We start from the raw sequence: 22755 nt of genomic DNA on the forward strand, positions 1-22755 counted from the left end.
CTGACCCCTTAAAAGAAACCGGGATGCAATTCATTGTTTCAGAGCAGGCAGTGGTCCATCGGGCCACTGCCTGCTCTGGAAAAATATTTTTGTTACCATTGACAAAGGGGAAGGGGTCCCATGAGAACCCCCCTTCCTAATTGCGACTCGTAAACCTATTTTGCGAATCGGTAAATATATTACTGAATTGCATAATAGGGTTTGAACATACTAAAATGCTTTTTTCTTGTCTCAAACGGCCCGATTCTGGGAATCGGGCCATTTGCAATTCGAAAAAAGCTACGTACATGTTCCCTTAGTTCTCTTTAATATTGCTATACCGTAGTTTTAGCTATCACAATCAGCATTCCTTCCAATCAAAAATGAATAGAAGATCCACATCATACTGGATAGTTTGAGAATAGCATGAAAAGGTATCTAATGTCAGGGATGGGGATTAAATCAACCTGTTTGCAACAATTTACTAATATCATCTACATGCAGAAGAGGTGCAGTTACCATTGGTGCATCAAGTGCAGTGGCACCAGGGCCAAAAATCCTGAGGGCCCTTTGAACAATGATAATACCTGTGTTTTACTACCAACAGAGCAGTCAAAGGGATAATTTTACTGGGTTTACGCCAGGATCCTTGGCATCCTTGCATCGCTACTGCAATACAGTCAACATACATTTTAGCACAACACATCAAAGCCCTGATGGGTCAGGTAGTTCATCCAGATCCTGAAGTCCAGAGTTACTGTTATCACTGGGGGCATCTTCTGTTGGGGGACTGGTTAGTCGTGGCACCTCCTCGCCACTGAGATTGGCTGGGGCACCTGTGGGGATGTAAGTGATGTATTATACTTCATGTCTGTGACATATTGTACATCCATTACTTCCCGTCTGTTGTTGCTGTTGCCCTGCACATTTGTTTGTGTATGGTAATGGATTGTGTGCTTGTTAGTTCTCCATGCTGTGCATGCTTTGGTGATGGGTGTCCGTGAAGGTGGTGAGAGGGCTGTCCATGCATCGGTATAGCATGCATGGCTAGGCATTGGGGTTAGTCATATGTGTAGGTGCAGTGTGTGGGGTGGAGTGGAGTGATGGGAGTGAGGATGAGGGAGTGAGATGGCATGCAGGTATGGGGGTGATAAGTAGTAAATCTTGACTCACTAGTGTCCAGTCCTCCGACTACTCCAGTGAGATTTGCTCCTCCCATGCTGTGAGCTGTAGGAGGGGGTGGGGGTCCACCGCCAGTTCTCTGGATGGGAGCTGGTGCCTTGCTGCCACTGAACGTACCTTTACCCATAGGCCATATCACCTCTTCCCTTGTTCTTGGATGCTGTCCCATGGCGTTCATCCTGTCCACGATTCTCCGCCATAGCTCCATCTTACTGGCAATGGATATTTGCTGTACCTGTGCTCCAAACAGCTGTGGCTCTACCCTTACTATTTCCTTGAACATGACCTGCAACTCCTCATCTGTGAAATGGGGATGCCTTTGTGGGGACATGGTTGTTGTGTGGTGTCACACAAGCTCCGTGATCGCACCCCAACTCCAGAAGATCATCAACAGCTCCTTCAAGTCTGCCACCATTCTGGAGAGCTGGAAACACACCGAGATCAACGCCCTCCTCAAGAAACCCAAGGTGGACCCAAAGGACCTCAAGATCGTCCGGCCTATCTCACTGCTCCCCTTTCCGGCAACAGTAATTGAGAAGGCTGTCAACAGACAACTGACCCACTTCCTTGAGGAAAAGAGCACCTGGGACCCTTCCCAATCCAGATTCCGCAGCAACCACAGCACCAAAACTGCCCTCATCACCGTCACCGACGACATCAGAACCATACTGGACAATGGCAAAACCGCGGCCCTCATCCTCCTGGACCTCTCAGCCGCGTTCAACACCGTCTGCCAGCACACCCCACCCACACGCCTCAGCAATGCAGGAATCTGGGACAGAGCCCAGGACTGAATCACTTCCTTTCTCACCGGCAGAGCACAGAGAGTTTGCCTCCCTCCATTCCGCTCTGAAGCCACCAAAATCATTTGCGGTGTACCCCAGGGTTTGTCCCTCAGCCTGACCCTCTTCAACATCTACATGGCTCTGCTCACTAACATCGCCTGATCTCACAACCTCAATATCATCTCATACGCCGACGACACCCACCTGATCCTCTCCCTCACCAAGGACCCCGCCAAGACCAACCTCCACGAAGGAATGAAGGCCATTGCCGAATGGATGAAGAAAAGCTGCCTCAAACTCAATTCTGACAAGACTGAGGTCCTCATCTTCGGCTCCACTCCCTCCGCATCGGATGACTCCTGGTGGACTGCCACACTCGGATCCACTCCGATTCCCACCGACCACACATGCAACCTAGGATTCATACTGGACTTCTCACTATCCATCACCCATCAAGTCAACGCCATCGCCTCCTCCTGCTTCAACACCCTCCACATGCTCCGAAAGATCTACAAATGGATCCCCACGGAAACCAGAAAAATAGTCACCCAAGCCATTGTAAGCAGCAAACTGGACTACAGCAATGCCCTCTACGCAGAACCACAGCCAAACTCCAGAAAAGGCTACAATGCATCCAGAACGCATCCGCACGCCTCATCCTGGATATCCCCCACCATTGCCACATCACATGCCACCTGAGAGACCTGCACTAGCTCCCCATCAACAAGAGCATCACCTTCAAAGTCCTCACCCACGCTCACAAGGCACTGCACAACACCAGACCAGAAAACCTCAACAGACGGCTCTCCTTCTACTCCCGACCCAAAAGCTCCGATCCGCGGACTTTGTCCTTGCAACCTTCCCATGCATCCACAGAACTACAACCGGCGGCAGATCATTCTCGCACCTCGACGCCAAGGCATGGCACACTCTTCCCACCCACCTGCGTCAGACCAAGGACCTCCTTACCTTCAGGAGACTTCTCAAGACTTGGATGTTCAAGCAGTAGCAGCCCCACCCCCATTCCCCTTAGTGCCTTGAGACTCTCACAGGTGAGTGGTGCGTTTTACAAATTCTTTGATTGATTGATTGGTGTGTGTTGTGCAGAGAGTGATAAGTGATGTGGTGGGGTGTGGGATGTGGGGTGCATGACGGATGTATGAGTGTTTGTGGTGTGTGTGTGTAGTTGTCTCAGGGGTCTTCATGTTAGTCTTGTGGTGCTTATTGGTATTTGTAAAGGATGGTGTGTGTTTTATAGTGCTATGGGTGTGTGTATGAGTATCAGGTGTGTGTGTTTAGTTTTGGCCAATGTTGTTTTGTTTTGTTTTAGGGTGTCCATTCTTAGCGCGCCAGTGTGTACTGAAAATGGTTTACCACCATTTAATGTCCCATGTGGTGATTTGTGGGTCATCATGTGGTGGACGTTGTTTTGTTGGTGTAAAGGTATGGTTGTTCGTACTGACACGTTAGCACTAACCTTTGGGCTGGCAGATTTGTGTTTGTGGCAGTATTCTTTCAGTTTGTTGTGTGTGTGTGTCATAGCATGGCGAATGGATATTCGCCACAGCGGCGGTATGTTGGCGGCAGTCACCGCGGCAGTAAGCGGGATTTACTGCCAATGTCATAATGAGGGCCTATGAAACATGTAAGAAAAGTCCAATCAGCCATGCTGGGACATTGTAGTAATCCATGTACAACCTTTGCAAACACTGAAAGAAATAAGGTCCCTGGGACCACTGCTTACTCCTGATATGATTGTGAAATTTTTCAGTGTTTTTTACTCATCCCGTTGTCTATTAGGAAAATGATCTGCATTTAAAAAAAAAATCCTTTATTTAAAACACAACAGTAACTATATTCCAGTTAAACTAATATTTTTGGTAGGGAGCAGATTTTGGGGGGAAACAATAATACTTTCTCCCTAAATTGAAATAAGCATATAAGGTATTGTATAACTCTCTTTCAATTATCTCAATGGGGAGTAAATTATATCAGTTAAGAACTGGTCTACCTCTTTTGAAGACCCTCACTCACTCTTAGAGTTGTGCTTCATCATCAGGTCGGACCCTGGTCCCTATAAATTAGGATGGGATCATCCATATTCCGGGAAGCACTTTGGAAAGTGCCTAACAGGGTTGTGAAGAATAACAGTTTCCCTTTGTTCTGTGTGCCGTTGCTATCATTAAATACATATAAGGATGGCGACAGATGATATTGCCCATACATCTTTGTTAAAGCTGACATTTTCCTGCCTCAGCAAATGGACACTCAGGCCCAGATTTATATGCTTTGTGGTGCAGGGACCCACAGCAAGTCACCTTCCTGTGCTGTCCTGCATCACAGTGAAAGGGGATGAATGCACCATGTTTATCCAATTCGCGCATTCCTGTCCTTTCACCCTGTGCTGGCACCCTTTCGACAGCCTAGCCCCAATGCAGGCACCCTTGCACCATGGTACAAGGGTACTTGTTTTGCATGCAGGATTGTATTTGTACAAGAAGGGACACCTTCCTGCACAAAAGCATTCTTGAAAGGCATTTTTTTTCTCTTTGCATGTGTGCTGCAGAATGCAGCTCATATAGAAAGAGGAAAAAACGAGGAGGAATAAACATATTTCTCCACGTTACTCCTCTCCTGGGAGGTGAATCTTTTTGGTACATTCTCAGGTTTACAATTTCTTGTAAGTCTGGGAATGCTTCAAAATCCATGGAATTTGACCGGGAACACCCACGCAACACACATGGACCTACTCCCTGGTGCAGAGTAATGTAACGCAGTGATTTGTGCCTGCATGGCTTCATAAATCTCACTTAAAGTTTGCATCACTCTTGTACCATGTTGCATGGTGCAGAAAGATGCAAATCAGGCCATAGATATGGCCCTAAGTGTCCTTTACTTTCATCAGAACGGGCAATGGAACCACAAAATTATGATTTAGTTTTGAACGCGCTCCTACCAATTTGGTAAGATTAAAAGAACAAACTGCTCAAAAAGGAAAAAGATATGAAGGCTTATTTTGCTCAGCTATTAAGCATCTATGAGTGGCTGAATTGGCAATGAATAAATATTATAAACACAGGTTTTCATATTCTATCATGCCAATAACATACGTTTGGCTTTAACTCTATTGGTAGGCTTACATGGAGGTTGCCCATACGAAATCCTCAAATCATATCACATCACAAACATACATAAAAAAACTGCATACATCATGCAAAAAATGCTTAATGGTTATAAAGGACCAGAGGATGAGAGAAATAAGCATTTTAGTTAGAATACACACACTGTACATATAGTGATAACTCATGCAAAAGACTGTGAGGTACACAGTACTGCAAATGTGAATGTGAATAAAAAATAAACATGATCAATCACTCAACCTAATTTTGCTGTGTGTGTACTCCATAGGTAAATCTGTAGGACGTCTGTAGTCACACTCTCTATGCGCTAAAAGGTAAATACAGAATAAAGCAAATGTTTGGCCTTCCAACAGGGAGATAGCTCCAGATAGCGTGTTCACCTGATCCTGTAATTTTATAAAGTAGCCTGTATTTACTGCATCGACTACCACGTGGCAGTTTTACCCACTGTTAACAGCACAGATTTGCTCGTTGCTTTTTTCTTTGTTTTTCAGCTCTTTCTGAAGGAACAGTGTTTATCCGAAGCTTTCCTGCGAGCACCCCGGGTGCTGTGTGCGTGATGTCTCATAAATAACATCACGTGATGTGCATGCTGGTTAAGAATCCTGGAAGCAGTTCTTTTCAGTTGCATATCACCATGGTGTGGTCATCTGTATAATGTTTTTCAGTAGAAAATGTGTGGTTTCGTTACCAGCCCTTATGATAGCTTAACAGTCATTTTGTGACGCTAAAACCTGTCGCTTTCTAAAAAGGTTGTACAGAGAATAATATTCATCAACACCCATTTATGTTTTTAAATATACGAAGGGTACCCAATAGTAAGGGGAAACTAGGGTGACCCTTAGGTATTTTTGTCCTTCACAACCCCGTTAGGCAAAGAGCTCCTTGCAATATGGTTGAGCCTACACGCTCATCACCCTGCACCTCAAAGAGCACCGCTGGGTCCCAATCCACAAACGAGCACTCTTCAAACTCCTCACACAGAGATAGAAAGTTTTACATAACACTGGCCCCCAAGTAACTAAGGGCAAGATGTATCAAAGCTTTTTGCATTCGCAAACGGTGCGAATGCTTGTTTGCGAATGCAAAAAGCCATTTCAGAATGTATCAAAGGCATTCTGAATGCAATTTTAAGGAATCGCCAAAATAGCGATTCCTTAAAATTACGACCCTATTTAGAGAGTCGCAAATTGCGACTCTCTAAATAAGAAATCGCAAATAAGGAAACCTTATTTGCGATTTCTAAAGCACATGTAAGAAGCAATTCCTTAATGAGAATTGGGCATTAAGGAATCGCTATTTACCGCCAAGTGGTAACCATGTGCAAATTTTAAAAAAGCATTTAAAATGCATTTTAAAATTTACATGTAAAGCACACATGCCCTTTTGGCATGTGTGCACCTTACATATTGTAAAAAAATATTTTGGGGTGCAGCAGAGGGGGCCTAAGGCCCCCAGCACCCTGGACTTTGCATTTCCAAAAATTGCGAAATCCAGTTAGGAATTTGCACTTTGGGACATGCAAAATATTCGCAAATATGGGCCTACAGGCTGATAGATGCGACTGGGGGCTGCACCGCAATTTGCGAATCGGTAATAGCATTTGCGATTTTTAAGAAATCGCTATTACCGAATCGCAAATATGACACATTTCATTTTGCGAATCAGAAATAGCGATTTCTTAAAAATTGCTATTTCCGACTCGCAAAATGCATTCTTGATACATCTGCCCCTAAACAACCACATAAACTTATTTCGCAGCTCATCTCATCCACATTCCTACTTGCACACACCACCTCTTTATGCAGAATAAGATCTATTGATCGTGCCTTCTCCTACCTAGCACCTAAAGCCTGGAGTGACCTGCCCATGTACATCAGAGCTGCCTCCTAGATTCTTGAATTCCATAGGAAGCTGACTCTGACTAGCCCCAATAAGATCCTGCATCAGCGCCAGGATACCCAGCATACCTGTAGTAGAGTGGGTGAGGATCTTTAAAAGAACTCAACCAGCTCCTCACAGGTAACATTTCCCTATCATTGGGGTTATTGAAAGAGGGTTATAGAATACCATATGTGTTTATGTTTATTTAAGAAAAGTCACAGGCAGCCAGCAGGCCACCATTCCTGTGGTGGAAATGAATCATAGAGTCTGAGATTTCATCTTACCTCACTAATATGTTAGAACATGTCAGTTCTTAACAATCTTTATATAGCACAAAAATACCGGTCGCACATTGCAACCAGTATTTTGCAACCGTATATTAGTAGCCTCGTGTCCTTTTAACTTCGGCATTAAGTTGTTTAATTATTTATATCAAATAAATCACCTAAGTTGTTTTTTTTTGTGGTCTCACGATAGGGAGCTTCAGCTGTCAGTGTCAACATTGTAACTGATACATTGAATGACTTTTTTGTCTATTTCAATATTTGCTTCTGATTCAATGGCTTTCCTCCATGTTCTGTGTTGGGCCCAACCCCGGAGCACAGCTTTCTTACCTTGATTTTTGAATGAATGTGTTGAATGTTCTCATTGCTGATGCGGGGACCAATATTTCGTTGTGCATTTGTCTATATTATTTGTTGTTTTATCACTCCAAGGGAGTTCTTCCTCCTTCCACTTTACTGTACTGTTTCCTACATTGCTTCTCTGTTCTTTAACCACCCTTCTCTCTTTCCCAGTGTGCCTTTTTTATTCTTCAGAGCCCTCAACTTTGCACTTGTGCATCTCCCTCACTCTGTTTTATTTATTTTGTTTGCTTTTTGCCCATGTGTGGCTGCCTCTCAGTTCTCCCTCCTATACACCCGGTCTCGTCGCGTGTTGCTCCTGGCTGTACTCCCTCATTCGGCAATCCTTCCAGTCGATGCCTCTTTTTGTTGTGCTTTCCCTGTTAGTTTTCTTCTTGAAGCGACGGCTTGGTTAAAATCCTGCATGTTTACATAAAAGGACAAGCTATTTAGTAATTTCTATTTATAGGCAACATTAAACATTAACTCTCCATATTGCAAAAAGGTCACCACTACCTCCAGATCAGCTTTACTTTGAAGTCGATCTTGACTTTCAAAGAACTCACTTCACTTTGAAGTCCGCCCTCACTTTCAAAGACCATAAATGTTCCTCTGATATGCTACTTCCCTTGCAGGATTTTTGACTAGCTATTGAAAACATTAAAATGACTGCCAAAGTGATTGCAGCAGTCCACTCTGTGTGGCCCATGGCGCTTTCCTTGAAGTTCACAGGTGCTGTTCAGAGGACTCGAGCTGACACCATGCCTGATAATGTGATGGTGTGGAAAAGGCTGCTTTATTTACGAGCAAATTAGAATCACATTATAAACATTCTACAGTGGTTTCATGCAGTAAAACAAACCCCAAATAAAAAAAATAACAAAAAATAACTAACCCTTCATCTCACTGTCTAAGCAATTTCCCACCCCGATGATTCCCACTCCTTTTCATTCTTAATAATATATATTTTAGCTAACTTTTAACCAACGTTGGGTCTCCCTGTGTTTTGAAGATTTATTTTTCCCTGCACCCGCTTCACCTTGCTGTCATACTGTTCACCCCGAAACCAGGCTTACTACTTCTTGACTGACTTGTTCTTCTCTCTTCTATTCTATTAGTCTCTTCCTTCCATTCTCAGCCAAAAATTCCTTATTCTGTGAGCTATAAATGTGCATTGATACACTCAACAACATTCCCTTACCTAAACTGCTTTCAAAACCCCTTGTCATGTACCAGAGTTGGTGGAGGGCTTTTTGCAGTGAAACCGCGCTATTTCTCAATGACATCACGTGGCGACCAATTGGCCACCACATTATCTCTTTTTACCATTCTTTCCCTCTTTCAGTAACCTCAGATGAAGAAGGCGGCTACCTTCCCTCCTCCTGGAGAGTGATCATCGTGCCTGACCTTCAGCTGAACACTGTGCTTTTCACTTCAAACCATTCACCTTCAAAATCATTACACATTTGAGATGTGGAATGTTCTTTCACTGTCTTTTTAATTTATCGAGGGGATTGGATGGACAAATTACAAAGTGCCTCCAGCAGCATGTGTTCCTGGCACGGCTGCCAAGTCAGGAACATTGAACCAGGTTTAATATTGTGTGCATTGGTGTTTCTTAAGCAATACTTGACGGATGGGTCCGAAGGGGAATAGCACTAGGCAAAAGTAAACCTTTCAACACAATTTCTCATTTGAGCTCAAGTTTTTTAAAATATATTTACGATTTTTATAATATCACTTTGATATGCATCTTGAAGCATAATGATTCTGTTTACAGTTTGATTTCATTAAGTGCTCTGCAGTACTTAGTACTGACAAACAAACCAAGAGTGCGCTCACCCGTGCCATGGCTTTGTCTCACCCACAATATAACCCACCAAAATTAGAGTCACAGACAATTGAATCGAAGTACGACAGAACAAAGTTTACTTCATAAGAGCATAGGGCCCGATGTACGACCATTTCCTTAGGTGACTCGCAAATCGTGATTTTTTTGCAACTCACAATTTGCAAATCAAAAAAGGAAATGTACTAATGTGTCACAGACACATTTAGCAATTCCCAATAGGGTCGCAATTGACCTGCCTCATTAATATTTGTGAAGCAGGTCACAATTTGTGACCTTTTGGAAATGGGTAATAACATCAGTATAGTGGCCTGCTGGGGACAGCAGACCACCATGTCTGTATTTGCTTTTAAATAAAGGAAAACTGGATGCCTTTCAAAAAGAAAAATGAAGTGCTTCTGTTTAATTTTTTAAGGATAGGCAGTGGTCTGTGGGACCATTGTCTGCTCTTGAAAAACATTTTAGCTACCATTCACAAATGGGAGGGACCCCTTCCCGTTTGTGACTGACTTACCACCTACTTGAAGTAGGGGGTAAACTGCAATTGTTCTGTGACCCCATCCTGGACACAAAACAATCATATATCCCCCTACGACTTGTTATTCGAAAGGGGCCCCTTTGGGATGCGCCCTCCTAATAGCGACTCACAAACCTGTTATACTTTTCATCCTTGGCGTGGTTTTCCCTAACTTTTTGCCTCTGTTTCCCAGGTTGTTGATGTGTGCTGGACTCTGTTTTTGCTGTTTTTGTTACTCTGGGCGCTTTACCACTGCTATCCAGTGCTAAAGTGCAAGTGCTCCTGTACAAAATGTGTATGTAATTGGCTTTCCTGGATTGGCATATTTGATTTATGGGTGCTGAACCTGGCCCTTTTACGGGGTCATTCCCCTGACTTTTTGCTCTTTTGCCTTCTTATTTTTCTGACCTTTGTTAGCTGACGTTTTGACTCTGAGCCTTTTTTCACTGCTAACCAGTGCTAAAGTGCATGTGCTCTCCCTTACAAAATTGGTATGATTGGCTTATACCTAATTGGAATATTTAATTTACCTATACGTCCCTTGTAAAGTGGTATCCCTATACCCAGGACCTGTAAATTAAATGCTACTAGTGGGCCTGTAGCGTTGCTTGTGCCACCCACTGAAGTAGCCTGTCAAACCTATCTCAGTCATGCTAGCACAGGCCCTGTGTACACAGTTTCCTGCCACAGGGACCTGGCATCTAAATTTACTTGCCAGGCCCAGAACTCTCCTTTTACTACATGTAAGTCACCCATAAGGTATGCACTAGCTAGCCCTTTGGGCAGGGTGCCATGTATGTAGAAGGATGGACATGTGCCATGATTGCGTGACCTAGCCCTGGCAGTGACAAACAGCCTAACTTGGTGTCTCCCTGCTGTGAGTCCTGCCCTCTCATAGGATTGCATTGGAAATGCCCTGCCTTTTGTGTAAGGGGTATTGTCTGATCTATGAGGGGTAGCGTAGGCATGTTTGGTATGGTTGTGATAGTGGTGAGAACTGATGCTAACTGGTGTAGGTGTATTTTTTATTACTATCACAGAAATGACACTTCTATAAAGTGCACATTTGTCTGTGCTTATGACTGCTGTTTTGCACCGTGCCTCCAATCTACGTCTGGGCAGACTGATAGTTGGGGCTTTGTGCATACTTTTCAGACAGCTTGAACACAGGGAAGGTGGAGGTGTCGCAGAAGTGCATCTACATATTGTAAAGCCTTCCTGGGCTGAGAGAAGGGACAGGCGGGGCACACCTGCATTTGTAAAGGCTGTGCCCTGGACTCACACAATAGGGTTATTTACTCCCCACTGACGTTTGGAGCCTGTGCTGAAGGAGAGAAAAGGCACTCCCAGAACCAGTTGGAACTCCCTCTCCTCCCTACTGTAAAACACACTGAAAACTTAGAATAAGTACAGGGGAATTTTCCCCACAATTTAGACATCATTTGACATCACTTTGGACATTCTGGGAAGCCCAGGAACCTTACCTGGAGCTGGACAGGACGCTGTTGAAAGGACTCACCAGGATCACCTTGGACTGCTGCTGCTGTGCTGACCTGTGACCTGCTTGGTCACAAGGAGGAACTGCCACGGCTTGCACCCCCTTGTTGTGCTGACCGGCTGCTGGGTTCTCCAGCTCTGCGCCCCCCTTTTTCATCAGTTGCCTTCAGAGGCAGGGTGCTGTGGCTCCTGACCTCTGAAAACTCTCCTCAGCATGAGGGGTGCTGCCTCAGCTGATTAGCGCCTTGGGAGGGGTCTTTTGTGGCTGTGAAGCGCTTTTTCTAAAGCATGTTTTTGCCTGCTGGAGATAATCACCGCCGCCGCACAGTTTGCAGATTTTACCATAGCGCTCTCAAAAGCACCCTGTTGATGCCCTCAAATCACCGCCATAGCCCGGGTGTTGGATTATTGTTCAGCACGAGGATCACGCTGTTTTTAGTGCCCTCGGGCCACGAGTAAAGGCAAAGCAGAGCACGCTTGCTCCTATCAGCACCCCTGGGGCATGGTCCACTCTTGAGAGCGCCCCCGTGGCACACGCCCCCTCTGACTTGCCAGTAAAACTTTATCGGCGCGGCCTGGGAAGCTGCTTCAGAACACTCACTCACCACATTGGGTGCGGGTGAGTGTCTACTCAGGCCCCAGGAAGGGCCCGAGCCTTACAAGCCGCATCGCAGGACTCAGGGAAGGCGCGGGGAGCGCCCCCCTTCCTGGTCTCTACAGTAGGAGCAGGACACTCCTTTTCTCTTCAAATACAAAACGGGCATTTTTACACCGGGAAGGGAGACCTCAATGGAGGCCCCCTTTAGCTCGCTCCTAATTGTTGTTGGGCCTCTTGGACGTGCTACTCCCTTACCCTGACTAGAGTGGGTAGGTTCTGCCTGGCTTAGGTGCATACCCTAGCCAACCAGAAACCCCATTTCTAACAACTGGTAAGTCCTTAGTACAGTGCACTAGAGGTGCTCAGGGCCTGTAAATCAAATGCTACTAGTGGGCCTGCAGCACTGGTTGTGCCACTCACATTAGTAGCTCTATAAACATGGCTCACACCTGCCACTGCATGTACGACACCCCTAATGTAAGCCCTAGGTAGCCCCATGGGCAGGGTGCAGTGTATATGTCAGGTAGGACATATACTAATGTGTTTTATATGGCCTGACAGTGAAATACTGCCAAATTCAGTTTTCACTGTTGCAAGGCCTATCTCTCTCATAGGTTAACATGGGGGCTACCTTTAAAAATGATTAAATCATAGATTCCCTTTGGGAGCAGATAGACATGAGGAGTTTGGGGTCTCTGAGCTTACAATTTAAAAATACATCTTTTAGTAAAGATGGTTTTGAGATTGTGTTTTTGAAAATGCCACTTCTACTAAGTGGGCATTTTCTTGTCTAACCCATTTCTGTGATTCTGCCTGTTTGGGGATTCCCTGTCTGGGTCAGTTTGACAGTTGAGCTGTTTGCACTTCTCTCTAGAGAGTGACACAAAGGGAGCTGGGAAGTAGTCTGCATTTCCTGATGAGCCAACTGTGCTAGAAGGGAGAGGAGGAGTGGTCACTTACACCTGAGAGGGCTGTGCCTGCCCTCACACAATGCAGTCTTCAACCAACTGGTGTGTGTCTGGGGCCTGGGCAAGGCAAGATTTCACAAACAAGAGAGACTTTCCTTTGAAGTAAGCCTACATCAAAGGGCAAAATGGGTACAAGAAGGGCACTCAAAACCACAGACTTTAGCTCACTTCTGGACATCAAGAGGAACCTCTGCCTGGAGAAGAGCTGAAGAGCTGAAGGGAAGTGCTTCCCTGCCTGAGACTGTGCTTTGTGGAGTTATCTTGCAGTTGCTGCTTCTGCCTGTGCAAGAGGACGAAGACTGGACTTTGTGTGCCTTCCTGCTTGTGACGAAATCTCCAAGGGCTTGTCCTGAGCTTGCCTCCTGTTGTTGACGTCTCAGGGCCATCAAAGACTTCTCCAGCCAGCACCTGGACTCTCTGCTGAGACTCCTGCCTTGCCAAGTGGTGCCCTATCCAGTTCCTGGGGCCTTGGAAGGTGAAGCTGGCAGAACAAGACTGAAAATCCACGCACGGACCTCCATGCATGGAACAATTAGACACACCTTCTGAGACGCGGCTGAAAAACGATGCACTGCCAGCTTTGCTGTGGAAATTGACGCTCCATTGGCTTCGTGGCTGGAGAATTGATGCACGGAGCTGGAAGAATGACGCTCACACCCGCTGACGGAGGCTGTTAACGTCACAACCCACATTGCACGGTTTTGATGAGACCGTGTGGCAGGATTTTCAAAGCAAACCTTGCTGGGCATGGAAAAATGATGCAACGCCTGCCCGGGCCCGAATGCTGCCCGATTGACGCATCGCTCGCCTGCGGGGAGTTGAAATGACAAACGCCGACCAGACCGGAGAAGGGGAAATGATGCACAAGCCTGCTTGCGGGTGAGAAATCGAAACACTGCTTACCTTTTCCGATGCACACTCGCCCTTGCGGGTTATTTTGATGTGACCCAGGTACATTTTCACGCTAACGTTGTGTTAAAAAGACCACAAAGACTCTTTTTGCTTTTTAATCAATAACTTGACTTGTGTGTGTTGGATTTTTGTCATTTTGGTTTTGTTTTGTTTAGATAAATATTTTTTATTTCTCTAAACCTGTGTTATGTCATTTTGTAGTGTTTTCATTAAGTTACTGTGTGTGGTGGTACAAATACTTTACACATAGCACTCTGAAGTTAAGCCTGCCTGCTCATGCCAAGCCACCAAGGAGGTGAGCGGGGGTTAGCTGAGGGTGATTCTCCTTTACTCTGATTAGAGTGAGGGTCCTTGCTTGGGCAGGGGGTAGCCTGACTGCCAACCAGAGACCCCATTTCTAATAAAACCCTATTATGCCAGACATTAATAGGTTATTGACTCACAAAATAGGGTTTGTACATGCCAGAGGCCGTTTTAGCAGTTGCAAACGGGCTGACTCTCCATTTGCGACTGCTGAAAATGGTCATACATCTGGCCCAAAATACTGAGTAAGGCAACACAAGAACACATCAGATTGATTCTTGCAGATTATGAACATCTTAATACAGATATAAGAATTAAATAAATATATACATTTCCTATTCACTTCCTGCTTGGGCAAGGCAGAGGCCCAAGGGCCCAGCCCAGTTGATCATTTGAAACAAAAAGAACAGTTATTTAATATTAAGGCAATATAGATAGGAGTGACATATTTAGTCTAAAAAGGCAAAGACCTGGACACCGCTTAACTCATTGTTCATGCTGGGGCATCCTGTGACGATTTGGTCACATCCCCTGAAAAATCATGGACACAGACGGTGGGGCTAGAATGCATGGACCACCAGCAGGTCAGTCAAAACTCTAACCAACCTCCTACACAAAGAATCACTCATGAAGATGGTTTTGCTAAGAACCTGAAGGACACTCAAGCACTTAAAAAACATTCTTTGGCATTTTTGGCCAAGGCAAAGACCAAGGAACCCCTTAATGCATTGTCCCTACTGGGCACCCCGTAACTATGTCGTCACACCCCAAGAAATTTCATGGGCACCGGAGGTCTGGCTAGAAGATGTGGACCACTAGCATGGCAGCCCCCCCCATCCAACCAGACCCCTACCCAATGAACCTCCTCTTCAACAGGTTTTGACAATAAACTCAAGGGTACTCAAGCACTTATGAATCATTATTTGTCATTTCCAACCATGCGAGCGGGATTTCAACAATCTGTACATCGCCAGACCTCGGGGATGAATTCCTTGCCCCGTCATCCCCTTCTAATGACCACTTCTAGTCAGTTTAGTACCCCAGGTGCAAGGCTCTCTGGAAGGCAAAAGTTGATGGGAAACCCTGCATGGGAGACGGAAGTAGCCCAGCCCATGCCAAATGTATAGCCCTCCTTGAGTGGTGAATCAACATATGCTGCCCCTTCGCTACTGATGGGGGAGCTTGATCCATCACTACCTGTTAGAAATTGAGGGCCTCATTCTGACCCTGGCGGTCTATGACCGCCAGGGTGGAGGCCGGCTGAAGCGCTGCCAACAGGCTGGCGGTGCTTCATTGGGGATTCCGACCCGGCTGGGAGAATCCTCCATGGCGGCGCTGCATGCAGCGCCGCCATGGGGATTCCGACCCCCTTCCAGCCAGCCTGTTTCTGGCGGTTTTCACCGCCAGAACCAGGATAGCGGGAACGGGTGTCGTGGGGCCCCTGGGGGCCCCAGAAAGATTTTCACTGTCTGCATTGCAGACAGTGAAAATCGCGACGGGTTCAACTGCACCCGTCGCACCCCTGCAACTCCGCCGGCTCCATTCGGAGCCGGCTTCATTGTTGCAGGGCCTTTCCCGCTGGCCCGGCGGGCGCTCCTTTGGCGGTTGCCCGCCGGCCCAGCGGGAAAGCCAGAATGGCCTCCACGGTCTTTTGACCGCGGAGCGGCCAAGTGGCGGTTCCCGTTTGGCTGGTGGCTACCACCGCCAGCCAAACTCGGAATGAGGGCCTGAGTCTCTAGTTGGCAGAGGTATGCACTTTGTCCAAGTAGGGACCACAATCCTAGTCATGGTAAGTCAGATACTCACCCTAAATTAAACTGTGCTTACCATCTGGATGCTTGGCACATGCTAGTCAGGCAATGTGTAAAGTGTTTGTGCAACACAGTAACACAATGGAAAATAGAGAATATTTATCTGAGTAAAACAAGACCAAAATCACAAAAATCCGATCAGTAGAAGTTGAGATATGCATTTTTAAAGATTAAACTAAAACTAGTGCTTAGAAGTCACTAACAATCAAACGGTTACTTGAGGTAGCGAGAGACTGGTGCAAATCCAAAGCTCAGGAAAACTGCAATGGAGGGTGGGCCAGCTACAGAACCCACCCAGGGTCCACTGAAACATTACATTTGATGGAGCAAAGCGTGGACATCAAGGGCACGATGTGTTGGTTCCAATCCTCACAGTTGGGTCCAGCGTCCGCGTCAAACTCCATTGAAGTGAATGGGATGTGTCATTGTTGAGCCACGGAGTGTGTTGCTGTCGGGCTATGCAGGCTGTGAATCCACTGTTGTCGAACTGCCTCTGCGTCGGATTCGATGGAGCACTGCAGCTGTATTTGTCATGCACTAGAGGCAATGCTTCAGCTCTGTAGAAATCAGCTGCAGAACCCCCTTTTGAGGCCCAGGACTGGAAGGGCACCTCAGACAAGGATAGGACTCACAGATGGCAGAGTCTAGCATCACCAGGGGAGTTGCAGGCAATCTTCGATGTCCCTGAGACTGCAGAAGAACAGGTCACAAGCCAGAAAGCCCTTGGAGCCACTCTGGGTTCAGCAGGATGGGTCCAGTCATAGTCCTCAGCAGGTAATAGGGCAGCTCAGAAAAGCAGAGAGACAATCAGTCCAGGCAAAGTGACTACCCTTACAGCAGAGATCGTCTCAAGTCCAGAAGTGTACTGATTTGCTAATGTCAGAGCCCTAGTGCATATACCCAAAAGTGCCTTTGAAGTGGGGGTAGCATCACAGCAGCTCCTTGAACTGAATAGGTCCCCCTTTCATCTTAGGCCTGACTCCAGACTATTAGTGGAGGGTAATAAGCCCTTTGTGTAGGGTCAAGCCTCTACACTTTAACGAGTAAGTGTGAACTTCTTCCATCCTTCCTGCCCAGGAAGATCCATCAGTATATAGATGAATGTAGATGTAGTTGAGTATCCTGTGTTGTCGCTGTCTACAGGGTCTACACTGTCTACACAAGGGTCGCTGTCACCCAGCCCAATCCAGATGTGTATTGAAGACACGTCTGGACATTTGGAGACAGTCTGTTAGGCACAGAGAGTTGTGAGAGGAGAGAAATGCCCACTTTCTCAAAGTGGCATTTCTTAAATAGATATTTTAAATCCGGCTTCACCAGTAAAGAAGATTTATCATTATCATTCCAATCATATGAAACATGATGCATGTACTCCTCTCCGATCAAGAATTACAGCTTAAAAGTATATCAAGGAATACCCAATGTTGGCCTATGAGAGAAGTAGGCTTCACAGTAGTGAAAAACAAACTTAAAACTTTTTCACTACCAGGACATGTAAAACTTACATTTCCTGCCTTTTACTTACATGGCACCCTGCGTTATGGGCTACCTAGGGCCTACCTTAGGGGTGACATATGCAATAAAAGGGGAATATAAGGCTTGCCAAGTCAAAGTGGCAGTGAATCTGCACACAGACCCTGCAATGGCAGGCCTGAAACATGCTTCCAGGGCTACTTAAGTGGGTGGCACATTCAGTGCTGCAGGCCCACTAGTAGCATTTAATTTACAGGCCTTGGTTATATGGAATACCACTTTACAAGGGACCTAAAAGTAAATCAAATATGCCAATTGTAGATACCCCAATGTTACCATGTTTACGCAGGAAACACATGCAATTGCACTTTAGCTCTGGTTAGCAGTGGTAAAGTGATCAGAGCCCTAAAGCCAACAAAACTATACAGCAAAAACAGGAGGTGAAAGGCAAAATGTCTGGGGTACGACCACCCTAAGAATGCGAGGTCTACCAAGTGTCCTCCAGCTGAAAGTGGGGAGAGGTACCCATCCTCAAGGACGTTCTCATCACTAAGGCAAAAAAACCTAGCTAGACCATAAGCAGTGGTGTGGTCAACCTGGTCTGTGTTCCACCCTGAGGCCCATACCCAGTAGGGAAATGGACCACCTCAGCTCTTTTGCATTCCCAATCCTCATTTGCATGAGACACCTGAGGGGCCTGAGATCCATCTAAATCGGGAAGTGAGTGCCCAACTTGTATGGCGTCAATTTCTTTTCTGTGCCCAACTTGTATGACATCAATTTTCAATTTCTTTAGGGCCCAAACTACAGCAAATGCTTCTCTTTTAATAGCACTCACCTCTGTTCCAGGGGAAGTATCATCATCTCCTAGTGATGAAGGCTACAGGTTGATCCAGGCCTTCTTCATTGAACTGTACTAAAACTGCTCCTTCCATGCTCTGAGGCACCTGTTTGAATGATAAACTCCTTGGAGAAGTCAGGGGCCTTAAGCCCAGGGGCTGTGCACAGAGTTTGCTTCATGGTGTCAGATGCTTTTTGGCATGCCTCTGTCCAAATCACATTCCTGGGCTGCTTCTTAGAAATCAGCTCAGTCAAGGGGGCAACAATGGTTCCATATCTTTGACAAATCCAAATGAGCCTTTGAAGTGGGGAGACTTCAAAGAGTGGCTTAGAAGTGCGCTAGGTCCCCTTTCAGTCCAATCCGGTCTGCCAGGGTCCCAGTAGGGGGTTTGGCAGTCCATTGTGTGAGGGCAGGCCACTGTCCTTTCAAATGTAAGTGTCAGGTCCTCCACCCTCCCAGCCCAGGAAGACCCATTCAGTATGCAGATGTGTGCAGGTGTGACTGAGCATCCTGTGTTTGGGGTTGTCTGAGTGAAATGCACAAGGGAGCTGTCAAGTAACCTAGCTAGGCGTGGATAGTAAGGCACAGAAAGATTTAAGTGTAGAGAAATGCTCACTTTCTAAAAGTGGCATTTCTAAAATAGTATTATTAAATCCAACTTCACCAGTCAGCAGGATTTTGTATTACAATTCTGGCCATACCAAATATGACCTTGTTACTCCTTTCAGATCAGAATCTACCACTCAAACAGTATATGAGGGTAGCCCTAGAATGAGCCTATGAAAGGAGCAGGCCACGCAGCAGTGTAGAAACGAATTTAGGAGTTTTACAATACCAGGACATATAAACTGCACAGGTGAATGTCCTGCCTTTTATCTACATAGCACCCTGCCCTATGGTTTACCTAGGGCCTATCTTAGGGGTGACTTATTTGTAGAAAAAGGGGAGTTTAAGGCTTGGCAAGTACTTTGAAATGCCAAATCGAAGTGGCAGTGAAACTGCACACAAAGGCCTTGCAATGGCAGGCCTGAGGCATGGTTCAGAGGCTACTTATGTGGGTGGCACAATCTGTGCTGCAGGCCCACTAGTAGCATCTAAGCCAACTGGGTATGAACCAATGTCACCATGTTTTAAGGGCGAGAGCATATGCACTTTAGCACTGGTTAGCAGTGGTATACTGCGCAGAGTCCTAAAACGAGCAAAAACAGTATCCAAAAAGTGTAGGTAGGGAGGCAGGCAAAAAGTTAGGGGTGACCACCCTAAAGCTGTCAGGTCTAACAATCACCAATGTTAGAAATGGGGTCTATACTTGGACAGGGTGTATACCCCTGGCAACTAGAGACCCACCCTCTAACACTACCTTATTCCCGGTGCTACGGTTAATTGAAAATCCCCATTCAAAACATTTCATCCTCTATTACCACAGACGTTGCTCCATTGTTTAAATCCTTTAACCGGGACCCTGGTAAAGCTAACAAATGTTCTTAAATGGCATTTACCTATTTTATCCTCATAAGATCTGTGTACTAGTTTGTTATGTTCTATAATGAAGGCCAATAGAAGAGAAAATGTGTGTGTTATCAGCAGTACTGTGCTTCCAAAGCTTCCCTTCTAAGTCAATGCCTTCTTGAGTTGTATGGTGTTAAACTGTGGCTGCATCTGCATAGTTTGCATTACCCACGATGCAACTGAAAAGATTTTTGCTGGCAGATAGCACGTATCAGCCTTCTCCAACTATTCATACTCCAAATGAAATTTCAGCAGATTTTTATGCACGTCGAGATGAATGTGCCTCTGAACATGTTTGGATAATCTTCAGGTGCGAGCACTCTAGCGCCTTTGGGATCGGATGTATAGAAAATGTATCCAGTAAGACTGACTGCTTTGCAGACAAATACCAGCTGTTGCAGGCACTACAGCAAGCTGGGCCCAAGATAAGATTTTATGGTTTGGAAATTTCAGTCCCTATTTAAGGACATTTGCCCTAGATTGTGATGGTTTTGGTTCTCTCTATAGAGATCTCTATGTGATCTCTTTTCACAGGTTCAAATCTCGACAGGTCTGCCTTATATCATTCCAAGGTCAGTTAAATGAGTATTGTTAACTAGGCCGCAGCACCATCTGTTATTTAGATACATAGAAGCAGGAGCCTTTCTTCAGTTTGCATTCTGCCACTCAATTGACCCTCTTGTGCATTAATTCTGACCTACACTCGTTACTAAAATGCGTCCATCACTGTGTGTATCACTCAGCTTTGTGTTACATCTGTTCTGACGGATGTCCTTTGTAAGGAGGTCGACAAAGAGCTTAGGACAAATCTTAAGATGAAGAGAATGAGCTTTAATACATCACCCAACCAAGTGTAGGTCAGTGGACCAAATGACAACGCTAAGCCCACTTCGAAATGATCATCATGTGTTGACTTGCACACATAGCTCAATGCCAATAATTCTCTGAAATAAGCTATATTATATAACAAAGATAAGACAGCACTTCTCCTTCCTTTTAAAGTACACATGTACATAAATCACATAAGAAGTTCCTAACAGCAAAAGTTATAAAAATATTTAAAATCACACGACTAACATGAAAATGTCATGACACACAAAACAGTTACTGGTAATACATGACACAACCATAACTGGAAAAATAACTTAAGAACAACCCTTCTTCATTATTCACACACATAGTTACATAGTTTTCAGATAAGTTGGACACTTATGCACTTTGGAACTTTTTCTTTGACCACCATTAACTCCGTCATGCTCTGGATCAGACCAGTGAGTGAAAGTATAAAGAGTTTTGCCAGCAACCTCCACTGAAAGTCCAGCAGAATTAGCTACTGGTCTCACTACTTGATTCAATATCCACCCACCTTCTGTTATTAGTGCCAGTTTTTAAAAGCTTAACTACTTTTACAATTTGAGTGAACTTGAACCAAGTTGCACAACCAATAGGTGTTTTTTTTTCTTCATATCTCCAAAACAAACTGTACTCTTTCTTAAATTAAGATTTTCTTCTCTGTTGCATAACAAGCTCCCTTTCATGCCGTTCACTCAAGCCATTACATTACATTTTACACCTTTGCTCCATTCACCCAGCTAGGGCAAAGTAATATACTAGGTGTATAACCTTTACAATGCTCGAAATGTATTCTCCCACTGAAGGTGTGTTGAGAAATGCAAAATGTAATCTTTTTCTGCAAGGCTCTTCTCCAATCATGACTACTGGCTCTAGCCAGTTGAATACCCTCTTTAAAAGTTTTGTAGACCCTCTCTCTCAACATCATTTGTTTCTGGGTGATAAATAGACCATTTCTAAGGTCCTTGCCGGACTTCCATCTCTAAAGCCCTGTGAGGAGGAAGAAGGGGCTTTCATCCTGCATAGTCGGGTGATTTAAAGGGAAGTCTCTTCTCCCTCGGCGTGAGATACACTTGCCAGACTTCTATTTCTAAAACCTTGTGAGGAGGAAGGAGGGGCTTTCATCCTGGCTGGTAGGGTGAATTAAAGGGATGTCTCCTCTCCCATGGTGCGGAATGCACTTTGTAGTCTTTAATTTTTAAAGTTCTGCGAGGAGGAAGGAGGGTGTGGTGTTTACCTACTAAGGTTCTGGAACCTTTGAACGGTTCTAGAGAAGAATGTAGAAATTACTGAGGTTGGCGGTTGGAGACTGAGTCTGTGGTTGGGGTTTCTGTTCCCATTTTACTTGAGAATAAATACGTGGATAATTACATGATCCTGATTTTGTCCTTGATTCTTCATTTTCACGACTAGGGACAAACCTGGGATCACTTTGTGTTGTGAGAGACAACCTTCGAGACCCTAACACCGAGATTCTTTCATCGGCAGTCACACGCATTCTCATCATGGATTGTAACATGTTCCGCTTGTGAGTAACAATGCTGCTCTCGCCGCGTATGGCTTAATGGGATTTTGACATCAAAATTGGCAGAGGGATTGTAAAACGGTGCTCACCATATTCACTCACTCTGTCATCGCGTGGTGCATCTCGTGCAGCTTCTCTCCTGTTTCACCCCGAGTGGAGAACACGCACATTCTTGCTGTCAAGATAACGTCACGCGTTCTGTCCTCGCGCGACCTCTCTCGTGCCTCGTCTCGAGTGCAGAACTTTCTCTCCTTCTGTTGCGCGCTCCGCCTATTGCTGTGTGACGTGTTTGACGACAAGTGTTTGTTGCTAATCTCCATGCCAACGCATTCAGCATAGCAACGTGGACGTAATACTAACAACCCACGTGCAGATTCATCAAACTGCAAATCTTATCACACTTTTATTGTTTATTTAAGAAGAGACAAAGACTTTTGTTTAATTTGGAACTCCAAAAGTATTTAAATAATTATAAGATGCTGAATGTTCCTGCCCCGTCGTTTTGTT

At 45.3% G+C, this 22755-nt stretch overlaps 1 protein-coding gene and 1 long non-coding RNA gene across 2 annotated transcripts in view; both read right to left on the reverse strand.

The window, feature by feature from the left end:
- LOC138288198 (uncharacterized) overlaps positions 1 to 22387 on the reverse strand; it is a 29509-nt gene extending 7122 nt beyond the window's left edge. The window contains exon 1 of the mRNA XM_069229559.1: positions 22338 to 22387. The gene's annotated coding sequence lies outside the window, so the exon portion shown is untranslated. The remainder of the gene's footprint in view (positions 1 to 22337) is intronic.
- Positions 1 to 22482, reverse strand: part of LOC138288199 (uncharacterized) — a 74409-nt gene extending 51927 nt beyond the window's left edge. Inside the window, exon 1 of the long non-coding RNA XR_011202358.1 lies at positions 22351 to 22482. This is a non-coding gene — a long non-coding RNA (uncharacterized lncRNA). The remainder of the gene's footprint in view (positions 1 to 22350) is intronic.
- Between the last annotated feature and the right edge of the window lie 273 nt (positions 22483 to 22755).

Source organism: Pleurodeles waltl, chromosome 4_1 (genome assembly GCF_031143425.1).
Source record: "Pleurodeles waltl isolate 20211129_DDA chromosome 4_1, aPleWal1.hap1.20221129, whole genome shotgun sequence".
NCBI lineage: Eukaryota > Metazoa > Chordata > Amphibia > Caudata > Salamandridae > Pleurodeles > Pleurodeles waltl.